The sequence below is a fragment of the Equus przewalskii genome, chromosome 13 (genome assembly GCF_037783145.1).
Source record: "Equus przewalskii isolate Varuska chromosome 13, EquPr2, whole genome shotgun sequence".
Taxonomy (NCBI): domain Eukaryota; kingdom Metazoa; phylum Chordata; class Mammalia; order Perissodactyla; family Equidae; genus Equus; species Equus przewalskii.
The window spans coordinates 27,263,854-27,281,429 of NC_091843.1; the positions used below are offsets into that span (position 1 = coordinate 27,263,854).

Sequence of the window (17,576 nt, forward strand, 5' to 3'; positions counted from 1 at the left end):
CACCCGCAAGTCATTTAGTCTCGGGCCTCGATTTCCTCATCTCCACAAATCGAGATCACAGAATGACTTACTTCATAAGGATGTTATGATTGATAGGATGATTGAGGAGATAATATATGCAAAGTGTTTGGCACAGTGCCTGGCCTCATAGGGAAAATGCTAAACTCTGGTCCTCTCTTTCCACATCTGTAAAAATGAGGATAAAATACATACCCCTTGAAAGCCAATGTTACTTTCCTTTCTTCTGGCACTTGCAGGCTGCTGGCTATCTTATACTCCAGGAGATCTGGTTGTGAATTGTGGTACTCACTAGCCATGTGCCCTTGGTCATTTATTTAACCTCCGAGCCTCAGTTTCCTCCACACAGGGATCTGGTAAAGACTGAATGAAGCAATGCATGTAAAATGAATGGCATGGCCCTGCACCTGGCAGAGAGGAAGTGCTGATCCTCACTCTTGTCATCACCACCAGCACTAAAGACTTGAGCTCCCCTAAGGCCCCACTTTTCAGCTGCTTCCCTTGGACACCAGAGGCAGAGGCCTGTGGGACAGCTTCCAGAGGTGTCGCTACCAGATCCAGCCTGGCCTCTGACTGGTGTTATGCCCCTTAGAGCCTAGAGGCCAGTCTCAGAGGGAGGGTCCCCAAGAACAGTCATCTCCTGCAGAGCTGCAGGGCCAGACAGGGCCTCCCAGGAAAGGCCTCAACAATGCTCACCAAAGGCTTTCGTCTTTAAAACTCCAGCGTTGATAGAAAAGTCTCAAATTGCCCAGCTTCAGGGACTGTCTCACTGATCATTGTGTCCTCAGGATGGGCTTCTGGCTGGCAATAAACCCAGGTGAGAAGGCACCTCCCCTGAGATATCTAGCTTCCTTTTCAAAAGCATCTTATCCCAGGAATTCCTTCGTCACAGACACCTGTAGAGTCAGCCTCCTCACCTTCTCTAGTCCCTGCAGGAATTGGAACTTCTCCCCTGAAATTAGAAGCCCTCAAGAAATGTAAGGTGCTAGATGATCTTGTGCAATCACGCGGTTTGCTTCCGTCTCTGAGGCTGTTTCCGCACCTGTAAAGCGAAAGGGTTGGGCTCAATGAACCTCTCCGGAACCCGCCAGAGATATGATGGTACTTTATAACTATCAGCAAAACGTAGCAGCTTTTCTGTACTGAGCATGTGCCAAACACCTGAGTTTATAGCATCTCAGGTTGCAACAACCTGAGTCATCGGCATTGTGATGTCCATTTTATGACTGAGGAAAGCAAAGCTTAAAACGGTGATTAGCTAAAGACCAAGCTGTTAAAAGACACAGCTGAGATTCAAACCCAGGTCTGTGACAGACCAAGCCACAGACCCTTGAAAGGGATTGAAAAGACCTCACACCAGCAACCAGGAAGCTGGAATGGTGGCACCTTTCTTATTTTATGACTTTCAAGTGGAAGGCAATAATAACTCCAAACTTGGACTCCGTGTGTTGACTCCTATCTTCTCGGCCCTTTTATTGGCCTTGCCTCTCCCGAGATTAGTGAAAGTTTGTTCTGCGCATGCCCTGGGCAAAGCCCAGACTCCTCCAGTCTCCACGGAAATGGCTCCAGCGCAATGAACCTATTTAACTTGAATATTTTAGTCACTATCAACAAATGCTCAAAAGTAAAACCATCAGCATTTTCTCCCTTCTGATAATAGGAGAATGCTTTATTCAGACACTACAGACGTGGTTCTCAAACTCTAGAGGGTGTGACAGTCACCTGAGCCATATCACCAGAGATTACGCTTCAGTTGGTCTGCCATGGGCCCGGGAACCTACATTTAATGGGCTCCCCTAGATGACTCTGCTACAGGAAACCGCCCATCATGCAACAGATGTTTAATGAGCACCTACTCTGTGCCCGTCATCATGCTAAAAGCCTTGGATCAATCAGCGACCACAACAGCTGCCATCCCTGCCCACATTCTATCCAACACAACTGCTTAGTAAATTTTTGTTGAATGAGTGAGGGAAATGGGACATGGGTCCTGATAATCACTGAGGTTTCCTGCCAGCCACCCACAACTCTGTGATTCTATGGTCCAGGCCAGGGAGCCAGACACACACCTATTTCCCAGCTTCCATCCCGGAGGCAGGGACTCAAGCCAAGAGGAACTGAAGAGTCACCTGCTTTGCATTGTTAATTCTGAGAGCCATTTCCACCTTACACTGAGTGACAGAGCTTTGGAAACTTCAGAACCGTGGAAGGCAGTGGAGGTTGTGTTATTCACCCGCTTCCCTGTGCAGGTAGAAGAACATGGCTGAGGCCACACGGCCCTTCAGTGGCAGAGCCGGGACTAGAAGCCAGAGCTCCAGACTGTGTGTGTAGTGCTCAGGCGGCCTCCACAGGATCACCTCCTCATCGGCACTGAGCCTTTGGAAAGACAAACCTAGGAGGACATTACCTAGGTGGTGTCATTCGAGGATCTCAGAGATGGGAATGGGGCCCTTTGGCACTTGAGAGTCAACCATAAGCAAGACACTTCTTTGCATTTAACCAATGCCCTCTTCTTCCTCTAGGGCTAACCTGTGAACTCACCAGTACATTTTGGGGGTACATTTAGCAGTTCCCTTTCTCTTTCGTATGCTACAAATGATTAAAGGGCTTCCAAATCAGCAGGTGAGGGGCATTCAATCGCTATTAATTCAGATATTACTGTCTCTCAGTTTTGCAAGCGCAGTTTTTCAAATTCAACCTCCTCAGCCTCATAAATGACTGTGCATAAAGCATGGGAATGATGAAGCAGAGTAGGGATAGAAACATCTGCCCACAGAACAAAGAGATTCTAGACAGAGTCCTCCTTATGCCCATTTGATAGATGGAGAAATAAAGGCCCAGGGTTGTGAATTGTGTTTTTGTTGAGAGATGTAAATACTACCAGGAGAGAGAGAGATAGACAGATAGATAGATAGATAGATAGATCAATCTAGATCTGTCTATGTATACCAGGACAGCAACATTTAAAGAGACAGTTGACATTAAAGACAACATCTAAATTTAGTGTCCCTATCAAATAAGGCCAGCAGATGGCAAGAATACCCGAGTATCTGTTGTTCCTTACACTCTGTCCCTTACTGGCTTTGGGACCTTGGGAAGGTGACTCCTCAGTGAGGATCATTCTATCTGCCTGCCTGACCTAGAGTCTTATGTGGATCAAGTTCACCTACAAAAGACTTTGAAGTTTACATTCATTATCCTAAGTCGTCAATAATGCTCCTTCTGGGAATTTATCCTAAGGGTCTGATCTGAAAGATAGGAAAATTACCACAAGATGTTTATATATACTTTGATTCGACAAATATTTTTAGACTCTCCTGGGTGCCAGTCACTGAGCTACAGGCCCACAAGTGGTAACCATGATACCATCTTTCCTCTTGTGCAGCTCACAGCTCTGATCACCACATGCCGGGGAGAGACCAGTCAACATGCAGGTTGCTAGGGTATAATAGTTCTTCTGTGGAGGAAGCTGGGGGGCTGGAGACTAGAAGGAATGAAGGACCAGTTAGGAGCTGGGAAAAGAGTCCAGGGTAGGGGTGGGGTCCTGAGCCAAGACAATGAAAGTAGCAGGAGGAATATGGAGAAGGAATGGGTTAAAACCATATTTTAGAGTGAGAATCAATGGGCTTGGTCAGAGGTAAGAAGTGGTGGGAAGGGTTAGAACACTCAGGTTCTGGCTTCAGTGGATGATGGGTCTCAGAGGGGAGGCAACTACAGTGGGGTTTCACATGCCTGTGGGATATCCGAGTGGAGGCGTGCAAGGAGAGCACATCAACGCCAAGCCAAAAACTGGAAATAACCTCAACGTCTAGTAAGACGGAACAGTTCAACTCCACACCCAGTTACAGAGAGTAGACAAAAGCTCACACATATGCACAGAGCAGTGTCCAAAGCCGTTCACTGCGGCATTGTTGGTGGTAAAAAATAGACGGTACTGGAAAAACAAACTATGGTGAGATCACACAATGGAATATTAGCCAACAGTGAAAATCAATAAACATCGACATGAATCCACACAGATGAATCATAAAAACAAGAAGCAAGACAAGCAAGCACCTCGAGGATACATACAGTATCATGCCATTTATGTATTATTTAAAAATATCTACAATAACACTCCATAATGGTGGTTATTACATGTATATGAAGTAAAAGCATAAACACGGGATGGCAAAGACACAGATCAATTTTAGGTGAATGAGAAGGGAGGGGGATCCAGGGCTGGCTTCATGGGTGTGTGACCTGTGCAGCTACACTGGGCCCCACACTTGGTTGAATGCTCTGCTGTCGCCATCTTGAAATTCGTAATGATTTTTGAATAAGGGTGCCTGCATTTTCATTTTGCACTGGGGCTTGCAAGTTATGCAGCTTGTCCTGCGGAGGTTAGAGCACATTGTAGAGAAGAGAGCTCCCACTGTACCTGTAATGTTTTATTTATTTCTTAATCTCAAAAATATTTTTAAATTATCAGGATTTGTTGAATCTGTGTAGTGTATTTTTCCCTGAGCTTTTCTGTATGTTTGAAACATTTTATAATTTAAGAACAATGAAGATGTAGTTATGTAAATAATGGTTTACTTTCTTGATGCAATACTCTGCAGAAAGTAGAAGGCTACATGGAAAATGTCCAGGGAAACATGTATGATATTAAATGAAACAAGTTTATAAAAATGTTTACAAAATGATTATAGCTTATGCACAAATGTACATGTAAAGTATGTATGTTAGAGCGACATAAGAAATGTGAACAAAAGAAACACAATTAGGATGGCAGAAATAATTTGTTTTAATATTTTCATCGGAGTTGTTACAATTTTTTTTTTTTTGCTGAGGAAGTTTTGCCCTGAGCTATCCTCCATTGCCAATCCTCCTCTCTTTTTTTGCTTGAGGAAGACCAGCCCTGAGCTAACATCTGTGCCAATCTTCCTCTATTTTGTATGTGGGACACCTCCAAACCTGGCTAATGAGTGGAGTAGGTTTCACACCCGGGATCCCAACCAGCGAACCTGGGCCACCGATGCGGAGTGCGCAGAACTTTAGCCACTTGGCCACGGAGCCAGGCCCTAAAATTCTGTTTCTGTAATAAATAAAATAAAGTGTAACTTGCTATCTGCTTTCTATACTAAAAACCAGCTCCTCTGATAAACTATGTTACTGGGCGCTAAACTACGTTACTGGGTGTTATTTAAGTAATAGATATGCATTGTAATCGGGACATTTTGGAGACCCAGGATCTCAACATAAAGGGGTAGCTAAGATGAAGGAACTTTTGGGAACCCCCTCCTAAAGTGAGCTCTAAACTGGGAATCAAGTTGGAGTCTCACTCTGGCACTGAACTCACATTCGGACAAATCTCTTCTCCACTCTGAGAGTCAGATTTCCAGTCTGCGCAACCATGGGCTTGGACGGGATCAGTCATCCCAAACATGCCTCGGATGGGCGTCTCCCCCGGGGCCTCTGCCCTGACTGTGAGATGCTCTGATTCCCTCTTCCATTTGCGGGAGAAATCATCTGGGCCATGTGTAGTTTGGCAGCAGAGGCAGTTGGAGTCAGGATACGGAGACGAGAATCCAGGTCAGTAGGCCACCCCAGGAGCATTTTATATGGGGTGGAATCTCCTTGGCTCCTGGAGCAGCCAGAACTGCAGAATCTCAGGGAAAGGGCATGGCCTCTCAGGCACGGCAAGGTATAGAGGGCACAGCATGGCATCATGGGCGCAGCATGGCATCATGGGCACAGCATCACAGGCACAGCATCATGGACACAACACAGCATCATGGGCACAGCATCACAGGCGCAGCATGGCATCATGAGCACAGCATCATGGGCACAACACGGCATCATGGGCACAGCATCATGGGCGCAACACAGTGTCAAGGCACAGCATCACAGGCACAGCATCACAGGCACAGCATGGCATCATGGGCACAGCATCATGGACGTAGCCCTCTTCAGCTTCCCTGAGAATATTGACAGGCACCTCAGGGGAAGAAAATACAGGTTGAAAGGAATGCTTGACCTTCTGTCGCAGTTGTTTTATTATTTTTTCATTATAAATTTGTGTGTGTGTGCTGAGGAAGATTCGCCCTGAGCTAACGTCCATTGCCAAGCCTCTTCTTTTTATTTCTTTCTCTGCTTGAGGAAGATTAGCTCTGAGCTAACATCTGTGCCAATCTGCCTCTATTTTTTGTATGTGAGACACCTCCACAGTGTGGTTGGTGAGTCGAGTAGGTCCGCACCCAGGATCCGAACCCACAAACCCAGGCCACCAAAGTGGAGCGTGCAGAACTTTAACCACTTGGCCACAGGGCCAGGCCCTCATTATAAATTATTTTAAATTACACAAGTGACACATAATTATTTTATCCTTGTATAAAAAATGGCTGAGTGGTTAAAGTTCCACATGCTCCACTTCAGCAGCCCGGGTTTGTGGGTTCAGATCCCAGGTGTGGACTTACTCCACTCATCAGCCATGCTGTGGAGGCATCCCACATACGAAATAGAGGAGGATTAACACAGATGTTAGCTCAGGGCTAATCTTCCTCAAGAAAAAAGAAAAAAAAGAGGAAGATTAGCAATGGATGTTACCTCAGGGCAAATCTTCCTCACCAAAAAAAAAAAGGTAAACAATATAGAGAAAGGACAAGTTTCTGTGCCCACCACTATGCAATACCACTCCCTCCCCAGAGGTGCCCACTGTTAGTGTTGCATGAGTGGCCTTCCAGACTTTTTTCTTTGATCTACATACTCATTATGTTCATAGAGAAACTCAAAGTTTTATTTTGGAGACTTTGTTTTTAATGAAAATGGAATCTTCCTGTAATTGCTGTTTTGTAGTTTCCTGCTTAACGTGTCTTGGAGGTCTTTCCATACCAGTACATATGGCTCTACCTTATTCCTTTAAATTGCTGCACCATCTTCCTGGTGTAAGTGTGCCATGGACTTGATTTGTTACTGTTGGTACATCATGATTCTAGACATGTGCTCTCCAGGTGGTTATATGGTCCTGGTTTTATCACTGAAGAGTGTGCAAAGCTGGGGATAGAAAATCATGACAATGGATGAGCTCCTTTATTCATTCAACCAACAAAAGCCTATGGAATGCTTACTTTAGGTATACCCTTCATCTTTTAATACCCAATCAAGCCACATCTGCATATGTGAGTTTAGTAAATAATATTAATCATGTTCCCCATTGTTTGAAATTCATTCATCATTCCTTCAGGAGCAAACTATTTTGTGCCAGGCATTCTGCTAAGCTGTGTGGGACTATATTAGTTGTGACTGCTTTGGTTGCAATGAACAGAAAACCCTACTCAAACTGGCTTAAACAGATAATGTATTGGCTTCCATAATTAACACACTAAAAGGAGGAATGTTGCGAGGAAGGTGTGGATGTTCATTTCTCAGCTCTGCTTTCCTCTGTGTCAGCTCCATTCTGAGGCAGGTTCTCTCCTGGTGATGGCAAGGTAGTATACACAGGGTCTAAACCCGATCCACTCAGCAAGTCCAGCAGGAAGAATGGTGCCGCGTGTCCAATAAAAGTCCAGGATTCGCTGATTGGATCAGTTTGGCTCAAGTGCCCATCCCTGGGCCAGTGCCTGCTCTGATGGCCAGTACTGGGTTACACGCCCACCTCTGAATCCAGGAGTCAAGCTGTTTCATAGAAACCCCCAAAACCAAGGTTTCTCAACAAGGGATCATTAATTTGAATGGGAAACAATTATATCTCTCTTTTCACTAACTTCCAACTGACACTTAGCATTTCCTTCTATGGTGAACGTAGCAAACAAGGCATAGTAGTATTAAAAAAAAACCCAGAACTTTGTCACCAACAGAAATCACAGATATTTCAATATCACATCACAGTTGTCACAGATATCTTAAAATATCATTTATGTTCATCACTATTTTGAAATTATGGTAGTTATTTGACCAACTGGATCTTGTTATTTAATATGTTAATAAAGAAGTATACATACATTACTATAGCATAAATTTGTCTAATCATTTGATGACTATTTAAATATAACTGACTTCTCTTAAGTCATATATATTTGATATTATGCATTTAAAATACATTGATCTGAGAGGGGTCCATAGGCTTCTACAGACTGCCAGAGGGGTCCACGGCACAAAAAAACGGTCTAGATATAATATGAGGGAGAGGTCTCTCCACAAATGGAAATCAGGTAAGTTTGCCAGAGGGAGAGGAAGAGATGCTGAGCAGCAGAAACAAGCTACATCCAGTCCAAAGGGATACAGAGACGAGTCAGATGTGAGCCTGTGCTGTGGTCCAGCCCCTTCATTTTATTTTATTAATTTTTCTTTTAGGAAGATTAGCCCTGAGCTAATATCTGCCAATCCTCCTCTTCCTCCTCTTTTTGCTGAGGAAGACTGGCCCTGAGCTAACATCTGTGCCCATCTTCCTCCACCTTATATGTGGGACGCCTACCACAGCATGGCTTGCCAAGTGGTGCCATGTCAGCATCCAGGATCCAAACCAGTGAACCCTCAGCCACTGAAGCGGAACGTGCGCATTTAACCGCTGCACCACTGGGCTGGCCCCAAGTCCCTTCATTTTAAATATAAGAAACAACTAAGACCCAAGAGGGGCAGGGACTTAGCCAAGCTCACCCAGCAAGTGAAGGCTCCATGACTCCAGGCCTGGTTATTTCACTCCAGCCTCTTCAGGGTGGGTGGGGAGGGTGCGATGGCACCCCAGACTCCCGCAGTTAAACAACAGTACACATGGGAGAGGGAAATTTATAGCGCTAAATGCCTATAATAAAAAAGAAGATCTCAAATCAATAATCTAACCCTCCACCTTAAGGCACTGGAAAAAGAGCAAACTCAGCCTAAAGCAAGCAGCAGAAAGGAAATACCAAAGATCAGAGCCAAAATTAACAAAATAGAAGAACAATAGAGAAAATCAACAAAACCAACAGTTGGTTCTCTGAAAAGATCAACAAAATGGACAAACCTTTAGCTAGACTGACCAAGAAAGAAAGAGAGAAGATTCAAATTACTAAGATAAGAAATGAAAGAGGGGACATTACTTCCAAACTTACAGAAACAAAAAGGATTATAAGGGAAGACTATGAACAACTGCATGCCAACAGATGAGACAACTCAGGTGAAACAGCCCATTTCCTGGAAAGACACAAACTATTCAAACCAAATCAATTCAAGAAATAGAACATCTGAGGAGACCCGAAGCAAGTAAAGAGATTGAATTAGTAAGCAGAAAGTTACCCACACAGAAAAGCCTTGGCCCAGATGGTTCCCTTGGTGATTCTACCAAAGAGGAATCCATACCAACTCTTCACAAAGTCTTCCAAAATATAGGACAGGAAGGAGCACTTCTCAACTAATTCTGTGAGGGCTGTGTTACTCTGATACCAAAACCGAACAAAGACAACACAAGAAAAGAAAGCTACAGACCAATACTTCTTACGCATTTAGGTGCCAAAGCTGCGCACTTGAGGACTCAACATAGAATTAAGTATCATAAAGGAAAGAGATGTATAAAGATGTCTCTGGTTCCCAAAAGATTCCCATCATCAAAAGCAATAAAAGATAACAGTGATGGGGCCAGCCCCATGGCTGAGTGGTTAAGTTCACGCACTCTGCCTTGGCGGCCCAGGGTTTTGCTGGTTCGGATCCTGGGCGCGGACATGGCACGGCTCATCAGGCCATGCTGAGGCAGCATCCCACATGCCACAACTAGAAGGACCCACAACTAAAATATACAGCTACGTACTGGGGGGAAGTAGAGGGAAAAAGCAATTAAAAAAAAAAAAAAGAAGAAGATTGGCAACAGTTGTTAGCTCAGGTGCCAATCTCTAAAAAAAAAAAAAGATAATGGTAATACATGAAATTAAATTTGAACATAGAAGTATAGTGGGATCATTTCAGAAAAATATGCAAAGACAATTCATAAGAATATTTTGTTCCATAAAGCATGATTAATATTCCTCTGCCCCACCTCTCCAACCTTTTAAATATTATGAGGATCATTTAAGATAAAGGATGTGACAGTATTTTAAAATGCTCTAGTAGAATAATTACTGTTGGGACTATTCACAGTTTACAGAGCATGGCCCAACTCATAAGCTCCCTTCTATTCCTTGTAATGAGTTAGCTCCTGCCTCAGGGCCTTTGCATTTGCTGTTCCCTTGACCAGGAATGCTCTTCCCTCAGCTCCCCCTGTGCCCTACTCTCCTTCTTCATGCCTTAGCCCAAATCTCACCTTCTCAGAGAGGCCCTCCCTGACTATCTGATCTAAATTAAATCTCTGTAATTATCTTCCTTGTTTACTTGTAAGACAAGCAAGGCAGGAGAGCTGGAACTGTCCTATTACTCACAGTGTCCCCCAGAATCTAGGATGGTTCCTGCCACAAGGAAGGATGCTATTAAATGAACAGTGATCCACATCTCTGTGACGTGGTAGCCAGGCCTGTTGTACAGATGAAGCAGAGGCTCAGGGAGGAGAAAGGACTTAGCCAAGTTTCTGTGGCAGGTAGGGTAAGCATATAACTTACTATCCAAATTGGGAGGGTTTTTCCCCAGACAAATTCTAAACTGGACAGAACATGGGACACAGCAAACAAGGACACCTGGTCACCCTTCAGAAGGGGGAGTAAACTCTGACAAGGATAAGCCATGTTCTTTCCGCTACACCCCAAGTTCTTCAAAGAGTCAAGGTCAGCAAATTACTTTCCCCACATGCCCCTGCCCCAGGGGAACACTATCCTGCAGAGCTTGGGAGCAGCTGATCACGACTCTGCTGACTTTACCGTGGCCCAGGAGTCCCGAGGAGGTTCTCCATAGCAGGAGCCAAGATTTCCTCCGTTAAAGTGGGTGCAACAATAGCATGAACAAAATTAAACCTGGGTCTCCTTTGTGAAGAGAAGGAGGAGGCTGAAGCAATGTGCTTAAGAAGCTCACGAGATCCGTTTGCTCTGCAGGCGCGCCTAGTCTCAGCATAGAGCCCAGCAATGTGCCTGCCCTTTGACTGGGTCTCCCTGTTCCTGGGAATTCAACCTAAAAATGAGTGAAAGGAAGAGAAAAAGCTAGCCAGGCAGAACATTGATTGCCGTGGAATGGGGCTGGAGCCTGGAGCCAGGCTCGAAGCTCAGCGCTGTCACTATCAAGATGGCGGCGGCAGTCCCGCCCAGCCTCGTGTGTGCTGCTCCCCCGAGCATCAAAGGTGGGATCTGTTTGCCTCCCCTTGACTCCGGACTGGCCTTGTGACTTGCTTTGACCAAGAGAATGCAACCGGAAGGACGCCGTGCCTGTTCTGGGCTAGGGCTTGGGACAGCTGGGAGCTTCTGCTTTCGCTCTCTAGGAAGCCAGCCACCACGTGAAGACCAGCTAACCTGCTAGATAGACCACGTGGAAAGAAGGAGGCCCTGGAGGATGCAAGACCGCAAAGAGAGTAACCAGCTGGCTCCAGCTATTTCAGCCTCCCCTGCTGAGGCACCAGTGTCTGAATAAACCCATCTTGGAACTTCCAGCCCCCTTGAAGCTGCCTCAGTCAGCACCATGTGGAGCAGAGATGAGCCAAATGCACCAGGCCCGGACCATATTGCAGAATCATGAACAAATAAGTGGTGCTGGTTGCCTTAAGCCTTTACATTTGGGGGCAATTTGTTACACAGCAAGAGATAACTGAAACACTAGCTGTATGAATTTTGGCAAATTTTTAAAATAATCTGAACCTCAGTTTCCTCATCTGTAAAGTGGGATAACTTTAATACTTACCCTATAGAATTGTGGTGATGCTCACATATTACACAGTAAACATTTAGTGATTTTGTGGAATATAAGAAGATACAATATGATAATATGATATAATTTCCTGCAGGGATGGAGTTTCTATAAGTTACTGGAAGGACTCTACTGGGTAGAATAGCATGGAACCATTACCAATCACAAGCATAAATTCATGAACAACTTTATTTATTAAAAAATTTGAGGGGTGGGCCCGGTGCCTAGTGGTTAAGTTCCTGGGCTCTGTTTTGGCCGGGGGTTCCCTGGTTCAGATCCCCGGTGTGGACCTAACACACTCCTTGTCAAGCCATGCTGTGGCAGCATCCCACATATAAAATAGAGGAAGATGGGCACAAATGTTAACTCAGGGCCAATCTTCCTCAAAAAAAAAAAAAAAAACCACAAAGTAAAAATTAAATAATGCAATGTTAAAAAAAAAAACAGTGACACAAAAAGAGCCATTCTGATTCCAATGAAGTAAAAATTTCTGAATAAAAGTTGAAAAGCAATGTGAAAAAATGAAAACTGTTAGTGTATTTGGGTGGCAGGTTTTATATAAAAATATACTTTTAGGATTTCTTTAGTGTTGTCAGCTTCTTAATAATATATCACTTTAATGCAATAAAAATGGGGATGAAGTTTTGAAGAAAACATGGAGAAATGAAACAGTGTATTTGTGTTTTGATTTTAGTGACGATGTTCTCTACTAAAATTTCCTTTAATTCGATTTTCATAAAAAATAGCTTTAGTGCAATTAGTAAGTAGAAAAACTGGCCATGGTGTAATTTATCCAGTGCTATTATGAGCCCAGCCGGGAGCTATTTACATTCCTCCATTTATTCAACAAATAGCAAAATCCAGAACTCAAGATGGGGGCTTTCCGTGCATTTGCTCTTTGACACTTCTCAGCAACTCTGCGATGTCAGTGCTGTCGTGATCCCCGTTTCCCAGATGAGAAAACCGAGACTGGAGAGGTTAAGTTACTTTCCAGAGTCATTCAGCTTGGAAGTGGCAGAGCTGTGATTTGAACCCAGGTCTCTTGAGTCTCTCTCCCCGTCATCGCTCACTCCTTTGCCCACAGCGGTGCAGACTGCACCAGATGTTTGTGGACTAAATAAATGGAGACAGACCACGCGCGCTAGGGAGCAGCGAGAGGCAGCACTCTCACAAAACAACAGGGTGGACCTGGGTTCTGACTCACTATATGGCCATTCCCTCTGCATCTCAGTGACCTCCCGGGCTAAATGTGGGATTTGGATAGATATTTGGAAAATTCTGGAAAATAACCCAAACCATAATCCCTTGGACCTTAATTTCAACTCATTATAGTTAGTACACTAGTCCTGAAATTCTTCTAAAAATGTGCCAAGTTCTCAGATACTATTCAAAACAGTATTTGGATTTAAAGTCCCAAGATTTGGGTTCAAAGACTTGTTCTACTTTTTGAGTGACTTTGGGCCAGTTTTCCAGCTCTCTGTCTCTTAGTTTCAAAGATAGTAGCAATCCTAATCTCTCTCGTTGATCATGTGGACCCAGGGAGGTAACCCATGTGAAAGAACCAAATGCTCAATAGATATATGTACCTTAAATGAAAGACCTCTTAATGAAGCATCAATGTAAAGTTATATAACATATACAACTAGAGTAAATCTATCTGTTTTGATGTTTTCTAATCACTTAGCAATTCTTTGATAGGTAGATATATATTTTTGATATAAGTTGCCATGAGGAAAGGAAGTAAACTTACTCCCTCACTCTGTAAGATCCTTGAGACAGGGACCATGTCTGTCTGGTTCGTGGCCATCCCCTGAGCCAGCACAGTGTCTGGTCCACAGAGGTGCTCAAGGAGTGTGTGATGAATGAGTGACAATATGCCTGTATCTCTGTGATGATAGAGTTCAGAGCTAGGGTAGAAGTTCCTTTGACCCCCCCCGCTCCACACCCTCACTCCCCCACCCCACCATCACCCCTGGCTGGAGAGAATGTCTTCTCTGTATCCTGGGCTTACCTCTATTAATGCACTGACACCTTGCGTGAGAAATTTTTCTCTTCTAAGTATCCTTGTCTCACCGTGAAACTAAGCAAATCAAGGCCAGGGACTGGGTCTTAATCTTAGGTACATCAGACTTCACAGTAAATGACACAGAAGAAATGATCAATAAGTATTTGTTAACTTCATTTGAACCAATAGAGCTTGGAGATTTCTAACAGCAGAAAGCATTGCTTTAAAATGATATCTATTTTATATAAATAGTGAATATGCACATGGAACATGCTCTGTATCATTAGTCATTAGGGAAACAGAAATGACAGTCACAACGTAATGCCACTACACATTTCCTATGTGTCTAAAATTTAAAAACTGACCATACCAAGTGTTCGTGGCAATGTGGAGCACCCGGAACTCTCATACGATATTGACAGGAATGCAGGATGATACAAATACAAAATGATAACACTTTGGAAAAGAGTTTGGCAGTTTTTTAAAAAGTTAAACATACACTTTCCATATGACCCAGAAATTCCATTCTAGGAATATATACAAAAGAAATTTTAAAAATATGTCCATACAACGATGCATTTTTGATTTATCATAGTAGCTTTGTTAACAATAGCCGAAAACTGGAAAAAAAAAACCCCCAAATGTTGGGTTGAATAAACAAATTGAACAAATAAACAAATGGTGAATGAATAAACAAACTGTGGTAATATCCATTCAATGGAATACTATTCAGCAATAAAAAGGAACAGACTAGTGACAGAGGAAACAACATAGATGAATCTCAAATGCATCATGCTAAGAGAAATACGCCAGACTCAAAAGACTGAACAGTGTTTAAATTCCATTGAAACAAAATTCTAGAAAAGACAAAATTATAGTGACAGGAAGTGGAGACCAGGAGTGGGGAGGGCAGGTTGAGTACAAGGGCGGACAAACACACTTTTCTGGCATGATGGGAATGTTCTAAACTGTATTGTGGCGGTGGTTGCATAACTGTACATGCTTCTCAAAGTCACTGAATTTTATACTGAAGTTGGTGCATTTATTGCATGTAAATTATACTTCAATAAAGCTGATTTTAAAAATGCATTATCTATTTGGTTGGTTTTTAAAAAAATATTGATTGGTTTTTGAAGTGGTGAGAATCCTGTCCCAGAAGAATTCCAAAGCCAGGCCAAATGGATATCTGTCAGGCATGCTGTGGAAGGGATTTCCGAGTTGGGTCCAAGTCCAGAATAGACGGCCTTTAGAGTATTTAGGGTTATGGAATTGAGGCTTAAGTCAGTATTGCCTAATGTGTAGTAGAAGGAACAATGGTCCAGGAGTCGGGAGCCATTCACATCTTCATTTATTCATTCATCATTTACTGAACACCTACCACGAGCCTGACACTGCTCAACAGGGTTGAGCTTGAGCTAGTTTGAGCCAGGTTTCTGTGCAATCACACCTAAAAGAATCCTAACAGATATAAGCCCATCACCAGGTATGAAATTGGGTGATACTGACTATGAATGCCAAAGGAGGTGATCAGTGAGGGCTTGAAGGAGTCAGGGAGACCACCCACTTTTCTCCACCTCCATGGGCCCGGCTTTGGTCCAGGCTGCCATCGCCTCTCACCTGGAGCTGCAGCAGCCTCCTCACTGGTCTCTGTGCGTCCACTCTAACCTGCTTGGGTCCATTCTATACATAGCAGTCAGAGGGTTTCAGCGGCCTCCTGAGATCCAGATCTGACCTCATTGCTCTCCTGACTCAAATTCTTCCATGTATCCTATTGCCTCAGATTAAAGTCCAAATTCCTCAGCATGGTTCACAGGGCCCTCTGTGACAGAGCCTGGGTCAGAGGAAGTTCAGCTGGGGAGGAGCTGAGGTATCCCTGTGGACTGGGGTGGGAGGAGGAGCAGGAAAGGATGGCATGGAGAGATGTTTAGGAAGCAAAAACCTTCTGGCTTCTGGCCCTGGCTGTACTGTCAGCCTATGCAACTCAAGCCTCAGTTTCCCGATCATCCAGCGATGACCAGGTGACCTCGAAGGGCCCTTTCATTTCCAGGGTTGTAAGTTTATGCTTCCAGGTATGTTTCCTGGTTGCCCGTATGTCTCAGTCTCTGTGTGTCCCTCTCACTCAACAAACACCTTTATAGAAAATGGTTATCTGCAGATATGAGTCACAGATTATAAGCGGCTTAATCTGCGGGAGGCTTCACAGCCCATCCTGCTGACGTGATTCTCTGCCCAGAGGAACTCGAGGGTCATGTTACTGACCTGAAGTGCAAAGAACCCCCTAGTGAGTGTGCTTTGAAATGGGAGAAGAAGGAATGCACTTATAGCTCTGACAGTCTTCTGGACAATGATTTTTTCCTGGTATCTAGCAAAAGGGCGTGAATGGGAAAGGGAATGATCTGGTCTGTCAGATCTTTCAGGTGCTGTGTATCAAAGCACTCAAAACACTACGAGGGAGGCAGTTCCTTCCAGTCAAGTGGAAAGGTCACTGAACTGGCCAGGAATCGAGGGGCCACTCAGTCTTGCTTGACCTTGACAGTGTCACTTCACCTCCAGCTCAGTTTATTTACCAGCCAGTCAAACACAGTCAAGACAGCTCAAGCTCACTGAACATATCACGTTATTTTCAATTTCACAAGCAGGACATGTTCGTTAAAGAAAATATAAAGTGTGAATAATCAGAAAGAAAAAATATATTTCTAATCTCACCATTCTGACACGAGCAGACGTTTCACTATTTTAACCAAAATGGGATTGCAATTGCACATTCCCTCCTGCACCCAAATGCTTTCTTTAACAATATATGGTGAACATCCTTCCACGTCATTACATTTTCTTCTATATTATGATACTCAGATGTGACTGGAGACCCACTGGTATTCTCTGATTGAGGCCACTCTCTATTTCATTCCACCCTTCAAAAACACGTCCAATGCCCAAAGCACTGCCACGCACTGTATATTTTACTGAAGACTTTGTGGGCCATGGAGGAGAGAGTTATCTTGCTCACCATCCAGCAAACACCCTCAAACGTCCCTCTTGATGGCTTTGTTCTCTCTATACTCTGACTTTCCAGCTCCCCCTACACAACCTCTCAAAAACCACCGCTAGCTCTTCTTCTCCACGGGTATAGACCATGTAGCAAACCCATAGTCCGATGGCCTTCCTCAAGGATGCTCCTTGAATGTATTCATTCATAACTTCGATAAATACCAAACGCTTTTATATGACGGACGTTGTTTTGGGTGCTGAGGGATTTATCATTCAACAGGAGGAAAAGATCTTGGTTCTCATGGGCCTGTGTTCTTCATTGTTTACAGTCCTACTGAAGGAAGTCTCATGATTTATTTCAACAGTCGCTCTCCTGGGACATCTCTGCTATTTCCAGTTCTCCACCTCCCCGTGGTAAACAATACTGAAGCAAACATCCTTGTGGTTTAGGCTTGGATGTCACAATTTTCAAAGATCTTTCCCTTGATAGATCTTGCTTTTGTCACGACAACCTGAAGAGATTTTGCTGAAAAGGAAGGTAAGGGCCAAGAAAAACCAGCTAAATTCTCCCAGGTTACATATTTGGTTATTTGGTGACAGATAAAAAACAACAGCCATAAGAACAAAAATGAAAAACACCTTTTCAGGAGGAAAACATGAATTCACAACAGCTTGAGCCAGAGGACCTTTGAGTCCTTTCCCCTTAAGCATGGGTAGCTGGCATTTATAGAGCACTCAACATGAGCCACCAACCCCAACACAAACATTTCACTTAGTCTTCTTCTCTTATCAT

At 43.8% G+C, this 17,576-nt stretch overlaps 1 long non-coding RNA gene across 1 annotated transcript in view; it reads right to left on the minus strand.

Annotated features, from left to right (window-relative positions):
• Positions 1-4,780: 4,780 nt before the first annotated feature.
• Positions 4,781-17,576, minus strand: part of LOC139075272 (uncharacterized) — a 59,764-nt gene continuing 46,968 nt past the window's right edge. Inside the window, exons 2-3 of the long non-coding RNA XR_011525496.1 lie at positions 6,910-7,053; positions 4,781-5,998 (exon numbers count right to left, since the gene is read on the minus strand). This is a non-coding gene — a long non-coding RNA (uncharacterized lncRNA). The remainder of the gene's footprint in view (positions 5,999-6,909; positions 7,054-17,576) is intronic.